An 8,036-nucleotide genomic window follows, 5' to 3' on the forward strand; every position below is an offset into this window, starting at 1 on the left:
GTGGCTTCAGCGTAGATCCTGTCGATGCTTATCGGTTTCTAGGTTTGCAAAGTACTTTATTGGGATCGCAGTTTTGCATACAATAGCCTACTGCTTACTGCATTAATATAAGAAAATGAAATAAATAAATTGTGTGACGGCATTAATTATTGATTCAAAACAAAACAGAATCTGCCTCAAATTCAGAAAGGCAACAAGTGTATGTTCATTGTGGAAATACAGTGCACACCTGCTACCTCAATAGATAAATAAATAATAAAACATATATATATATACATGCGTTATTATTTGATATTATTTGGTTAAACCGTGCAAATGGCATATGCAATAGAGAGTACATTTGTTCTCATGCCAAAAAAATGCTATTTAATATAGCATTTCGTTTCCAGATAAAAGCGTTTCCCAGCAAGTTTTTTTTTTTTTTTTTTTATAAATTCCCCTTTGTGATATGCTGTTTCCCCTTTTTTTCTAAGTCATGCAATAGAGGACTAATATGCAAATTTAAAAAGTATAGGCCTATTTAATCGTTAACATCAAACAGTCGCTGATCATTGATTTGCAGCGCTCCTAACAAACTTGGCTAAAAGTCGATTTAATTATGCTAATTGAATACGGAATTCCCCATTTCATCCCCGTTGACCTTTGTCCAGCAGCTTCCGACTGCATCCTTTGTTTAAATGCAGATGCCATGCGGATGATGGAGGGCTGCCGAGATATGGGGAGCTGTTACCCCCACAGCAGATGAGGCTGTCCGACAGCGCAGAGGCAGAGGGGAATCCCCACGCAGGTACATGTCTGGGCATACAGCCCCACACAGACTGCTCTGGGATGGCATATTTCGTGTTGTCTCAGTGTTAAATGCATAGGGGTGTTGCTATGAAATTTATTAAGTTAGAAACGTTGATACTGTTTATTGTGATCATATAAAATTAATATAAATAAAACAATTTAGTAGGCTTACAAATTTATTTTATGTTTCATTTTAAATAATAATATAACAACAATATTGTTATATATTATTATATAATATTGTGTTAGCAATAGTATATATCAATCAATCAACCTTACTGGCCACGTATGCATAACATACAAGGAATTTTCTACCGGTATGAGGCATCCCACACATTAAAAAAACACTTGCAATATTACAATATTACACAAGAGAGAACAACAAAAATTACATGGTAGAATTTAGAGTCTTTATGGCTACTGGAAAAAAGCTATTCTGAAATCTGGTAGTTCTCGTTTTAACCAGACTATAACGCCTTCCAGAAGATAAAAGTCTGAAAAGATTGAATGCAGGATGTAAAGGATCATGGACAATCATCTGAGCCCGTTTCTTAACCCGTGACAAGTGCAAATCTTGAAGGGAAGGTAAATCAGTCCCAATAATGCATTCTGCCATTCTCACTACTCTCTGAAGCCTAAAGTTATCCCGCTGAGTAGCAGAACTGTACGAAACAGTAACAAAGAACACAGGACCGATTCAATCATATACATATCCTACAAATGTATTATATATTATATAAATGTATTATATATTATATTTTTATATAAAAAACAAAATAATTGCAAAAACTGCAAAATAATACTTATATTAATATTATAATGAATATAATTATATTAAGTAATAAATTATATATTATATTATTACAATTTAGATAGATAAAATAAATTAAAATTAATACATAAATAAAAAATAATTTAGTTGTCTTAAAAATTTATTTTTAATATAAAAATAGATTACAGCAAAATAATAACATTATATTAATAATTACAATTATTATTATTAATATTATAATAGCATTATTATATAATTACCAATAGTGTGTGTGTGTGTGTGTGTGTGTGTGTGTGTGTGTGAGAGAGATTTTTAAATAAAAATTATTTTGTATTTAAAACAAAATGCTGGAATTATTGTTATTATTATTACTAGGAATATGCATGGTATAGCGTTTTTACTTCTGTTTTTTTTTTTACCCTGAGGTCAGGCCAGCACATACAGTACATAAACAGTGACATAAACATGAACAACTGATAGAAAGCTCAATGGTCAAACAAGTAACATGTTTGTTCCCATCTCATCTGTGGTGACGTTTTAGCACAATAACACAAAAGGCAGTATCTTTACTGTAAATAAATAACTTTTCCCTTTGCTCCAGTGTCAGCTGCAAACAATACATTCATCTACCAAAGTTCACTACCTAGAGATATAGATTGCCTTTTGTGCGCGAAGGGATCCATGCGCATGTTTCTGTGTGACTGCAAGGGCTTCATCCGTTACCAAAACACAACATCCACGTGTGTGTGAGTGTGATGACATGAGAGCGAGGCTCAAGTATACTGTGTCCCGGTGACATCATCCTTTACTTCACCTCCTCCTCCTTCCTTCCTTCTCCACTGTGTTCATGATATCTGATAAACCTGTCCCGGCCGGGCACTGCTCGTCCCTCCCAGAACATATATTTCACATATTAGTTTTCATTGTTGTCACCTTAATTGCCTGATAAACAGTCTCTGTTAGTGGCGCAGGGCCACAGCTGGCACCCTTCAAGGTAATGGAAGGGTGCTGAGTGACAGATCCCAGAAAATGATCTGCAGGTCCCGAAGGCTGACAAACAACAAGACTGGGGTTCCATTTAGATCCCATTTGAAACGTACTTGTCGATTGTAGTCATAGTGTTATTTTGTGCATCAAGCTCCATGATTGTGGCAGAAGGGTTCATTTTCATGTCAAGGGGAAAGAGCAGGAAAAACATTATGCATATATACTTCCTGATTATCATTTTAGTCATGACTGAAACCACTTTGTAATTGATTACATGAAAGTCATAAGGATCCAAATCGTCTGTACTGACAGCAACAATGATTACAAATCAAGCAAAAAATGGTCACGCAAGTTTATTGTTTATGTTTTTACATAAATATTCTTAATAAAGAAACAGAAGTGAGAGAACATTCAATTGAAACCCAGTTTCAGTCACATTTATGAGTGTTTACATAAAGGATAGTAAAAAAAGGAAAGGAATTACTAGAGAACACCATGTTTTGTTTACCACAGTGAGAATGTTTCAATTGTAACCACATTAAGCTGTTGTTACTAGTGCTGGTTATAGTGTGCCTACTTCACATGCAGTGAAATCTACAAGATCATGATTAATTGTGTATTAGAATTATTCACATCACCCATTAAATGATGTCGGTCACACTTTATTTTAAGATCCAATTCTTGCTATTAACAAACAATTAACTACAACTTTTGCCTCAATGAACTACTAATTTGCTGCTTATTAATAGTTAGTAAGGTAGTTGTTAAGTTTAGGTATTGGGTAGGATTGGGGATGTAGAATATGGCCATGCAGAATATGTGCATAATAAGTACTAATAAAGAGTATAATATGCCATCCCGACATATACCATCCCATATACATAACATATAAAACATATTTTCTGTATACATATATAACATATATATGACATATAAAAGCAACTAGTTAATAATATATATATACACACTACCGCTCAAAAGTTTGGGATCAGTAAGACTTGTAATGTTTTTTAAAGAAGTCTCTTATGCTCATCAAGGCTGCATTTATTTGATAAAAAATACAGAAAAAAACAGTAATCTTGCAAAATGTTATTACAATATAAAATAATGGTTTCTATTTTAATATACTTTGAAATATAATTTATTTCTGTGATGCAAAGCTGAATTTCCATCATTACTCCATTACTAGTCTAAGTTTAGACCAGTCTAAACTGTCACATGATCCTTCAGAAATCATTCTAATATGCTGATTTATTATCAGTGCTGGAAATTGTTGTGCTGCTTAATGTTTTTTTGGAACCTGTGATACTTTTTTTCAGGATTCTTTGATGAATGAAAAAAGTTAAAAAGAAGAGCATTTATTTAAAATAGAAATCTTGATGAGCATAAGAGACGTCTTTAAAAAACATTACAAGTTTTACTGATCCCAAACCTTTGAGCGGTAGTGTATATACATATGTGTGTGTGTGTGTGTGTGTTAATTAAACAATGATTATAGACTTTTTGGGGTAATTATACATCTAATCACCATCTATTAGTGGATAAAATGGCAATTTCAGCATCTAATATTCACAGGTGTGACATTCATCGCTTTCTCCTTGAGGAAAGGTAGTGCAAGACAAAAAGCTCATTGTGGAAGTGATGGTCAATTGCTCTGGATGGGAAAGGCTATAGTGACGTCAGAGCTGCTGAAGGCATTACCTCATCTCCATCATCAAGGATAATTTCACACATGGTTGCAAGCCGAGGCAGATGGAGAGCAGTATTAATGAGTTTGGTGGATTGTGGAGGGCTGTGAAGGCCAGCTGTTGCTACCATGACCCCATGTGACACCCACAATCCCCAAACAATGGCTTGTTGATGTAGGTATTTTTAACACAAGGTGAAGGCATGTTAGACTCAAATCATGTTTGTGCATTGTGGAGTTTCCCACTGCAGGGTTCCTTTCTGCTGACTAGGCAGGAGTTGCGTTTGTTGGCATATCAATTTCACGGTCATTTGTTTTGTGGAAAGTCAGACATCACATATTAGATGTTGATAAAATCAAGCTTTTATCTACTAACAGAGTATAATCAGTTTTGACTTACACTACCGGTCAAAAGTTTGGAATAATTAAGATTTTTTTTAAAGAAGTTTCTTATGCTTACCAATTGTGCATTTATTTGATCAAAAATACAGTAAAAACAGCAATATTATGAAACAATATTACAATTAAAAATAACTGTTTTAATATATGTAAAAATGTAATTTATTCCTGTGATGCAAAGCTGAATTTCTCCAGTCTTCAGTGTCACATGACCCTTCAGAAATCTGCTGATTCAGTGTAAAGTAAAATTATTATCAAACATTATTATTACCATTATTATCAGTGTCAAAATGTTCTGCTGCTCAAACTGTGATATACTTCCAGTCAAAAATTTGGGGTAAGATAGATAAAAAAAATAATACTTTTAGTTTATCATTTTATCCTTAAAGCAATTGAATGCTTTAAATTTATGAACAGTGACAGTAATATATATATATATATATATATATATAAAAAATATATTTTTTAAATAATATATATTATTTAATAAATATTTTTACTGTCACTGTTGATTAGTTTAAAGCCTGCTGGAAAAATGTATCATGGTTTTAAGCTAAAAAAACTCTTCACTATTGAAAACAAGAACCACTATTAATAATAATTGATAATAATTTAGCACCAAATAAGGATCATGTGATATAAATGAATAAAATACATTGTAAAATATATAGACAGAAAACAGTTGTTTAAAATAGTAATAATATTTCACAATGTTATTGTTTTTACTGTATTTTTCATTAAATAAATGCAGCCTTGAGCATGAGACAATTAATCATAAAATCATTACTCCAGTCTTTTGACCATTAAAAGTATTTAAAACCATTCAGCTTCATTAGCAGTAGTAAAGGTTACACAGTGCACACAGCTGCCCGCATTTCTTCTTGTAATTTATATAACCTCCGTCACTTAATGTAACAGACAATATGACTCACTGTCCCTCGTGAGGCCGTGCTGAAAGCTGTGCACCTTCTCTTCATCTCCCATGGGCTCTCTTGTTGCTAATTGTTGGAGTGTCACAACAATTAGGTCATTGCTGAGTTTGTGTTTACAAAACCTAGAACCTGACACCACTTGATACACTGCTAGGCCAAGACATCAGACAGCGGATCAGTGCTAGCTTGTTTATCTGAGGAACGGGCAGAGGATCACCCCCTTCATCATCGAGCAAGCTTGTTTAAAGTGCAGAAAGTGATGCCATCCCTCTGACATCACCTGCTCTGAGTGATGTAGCTCTGGCTGGATCAAGTTGCTCACCCTTATCAAATGATACACTGGTCTTGCTCTGTGGACAGTGTTTACGCTGAATGTTGTTGTTGGATGCTGTTTGTTTGTGTGCATAAATTGAGTGATTTTGTGAGGGATATTTACTTTTATAGTTTATATCTACTGAATGAAAATCTTTGAAATCATCCCAAATCATTTGAGAATTAAGACCTAAGATTTTTAGCTTTGTTCAAGACAATTAAAGGGATAGCTCAGCCAAAAACGAAAATTCTGTCATTAATTACTCACCCTCATGTCGTTCCAAACCCGTAAGACCTTCGTTCATCTTCAGAACACAAATTAAGATATTTTTGATGAAATCCGAGAGCTTTCTGACCCTGCATAGATAGAAACGCAACTACCACGTTCGAGGCCCAGAAAGGTAGCAAGGACATCATTAAAATAGTCCATACGACATCAGTGGTTCAACCTTAATTTTATGAAACTACGAGAATACTTTTTGTGTTTAAAGAAAACAAAAATATTGTTTTTATTAAACAATTTCTTCTCTTCTCAGTCGACGTGAATTCAGTATCATGACGCATGCGTGTGGTGCCGCTGACACCGAGCCGCCGTCCTGACGTAGAACCCGTATGTGCTGAGCCTTGTTTGTAAGCAACAGTTTGCAAGAGGAATGCACACAAGGTTGAACCACTGATGTCACATGGACTATTTTAATGATGTACTTACTATCTTTCTGGGTCTTGAACGTGTCAGTTGCGTTGCCATCTATGGAGGGTCAGAAAGCTCTGAGATTTCATCAAAAATATCTTAATTTGTGTTCTGAAGATGAACTAAGGTCTTACAGGGTTGGAACGACAAGAGGGTGAGTAATTAATGACAGCATTTTTATTTTTGGGTGAACTATCCCTTTAAGAGACCTTTCAATAACTGCCACCATGTATAACGGCCTTGAAAACGTTTATTATGGGCAAAAAAGGTCACCAAAACAGTGTTAGGTTTACAGATGGAGAATTGCAGAATGCCTAAACTGCAAGAAATTGTTTTCTGTAAAGCAGAAAAGAATGGGTTTGTTGCATAGGACGTAAAAAATAAACTTACACTGGCTGCTCCAAAATATATAATAACTTTAACAATGCAGCCTACACTACCATTCTTTTTTTTTTTTTACAAAGCTTGAAACCCCCCATTTACAATTTAAAATTTTCTGTCTTTCAGTTTAGAAATGTTTAGTTCTCTATTTTAATATATTTTAAAACATTTAAATCAAAGCTTAATGTTTTGCATTTATTTGTAATAAAAGTATTTTGTAACAATATAAACATATTTACTGTCACTTTTGATCAATTTAATGCATCCTTGCTGAATAAAATATTTTCAACAATGTAGCTCCAAAGATGTACACTGTTCATTGACCATGAGCAGAATAATATGCACACTGAGAGACTGTAGAGACCTGCTGGCTTTATATTTTATTTTTTAACCATTTTCACAAAAACTATATTGCTGTATTAATATAATAAAATTAAAAGTTTTTTTGAACTGAGCCTTTTAGCCCCATTGTAAGGTTTCAAACAATTTTCTTCATTCTCAGTTATAAGGAAATACAATTCAAATTAAACCAAAGCTCTCTTCAATCTGTTCAAAATATATTTAACGCTATTTAATAACAACTTTGGTTGTTTTTAGCGGGCTTTGCTGCAGCTTCTATAAGCAGCTTGCATGTGGCACATACATCATGAGGGCAGTAACCCGCTGAGATGAGAGTTTTGCTCCTGTAATGTTCCTCTGCCCGGAAACAGTGTTGCCTCGACAGCTGCGAGTGGAGAAGCGATTGGTCGCGAGTCGGCAGTTCAAGCAAAGCGCGCTGTTCTGGGACGTTCTTTTAGGAGAGCGTACGTCAACCAGCATCAACATCAAGCCGCTTTGCTTAACTACATGTTTGCCTCGCAACGCGTTCGTGTAATAAAATGAACACGCATTAAACATTTACATGTTTCAGACAATAGCTGCAACTGGTCTGCTGTGTTCTTTTAATTCAGAACACTTTAAATATTACAAGTCTTGTTATAAACCGACTATTACAGACATATGTTATGCTAAAAATTTGTTTGAGAACATTACTAATTTATATATATATATAAATAATGTATGTATATATATATATATATATATATA

The sequence above is a fragment of the Sinocyclocheilus anshuiensis genome, unplaced genomic scaffold, assembly GCF_001515605.1.
Source record: "Sinocyclocheilus anshuiensis isolate Anshui unplaced genomic scaffold, SAMN03320099.WGS_v1.1 scaffold2925, whole genome shotgun sequence".
Classification (NCBI taxonomy): domain Eukaryota; kingdom Metazoa; phylum Chordata; class Actinopteri; order Cypriniformes; family Cyprinidae; genus Sinocyclocheilus; species Sinocyclocheilus anshuiensis.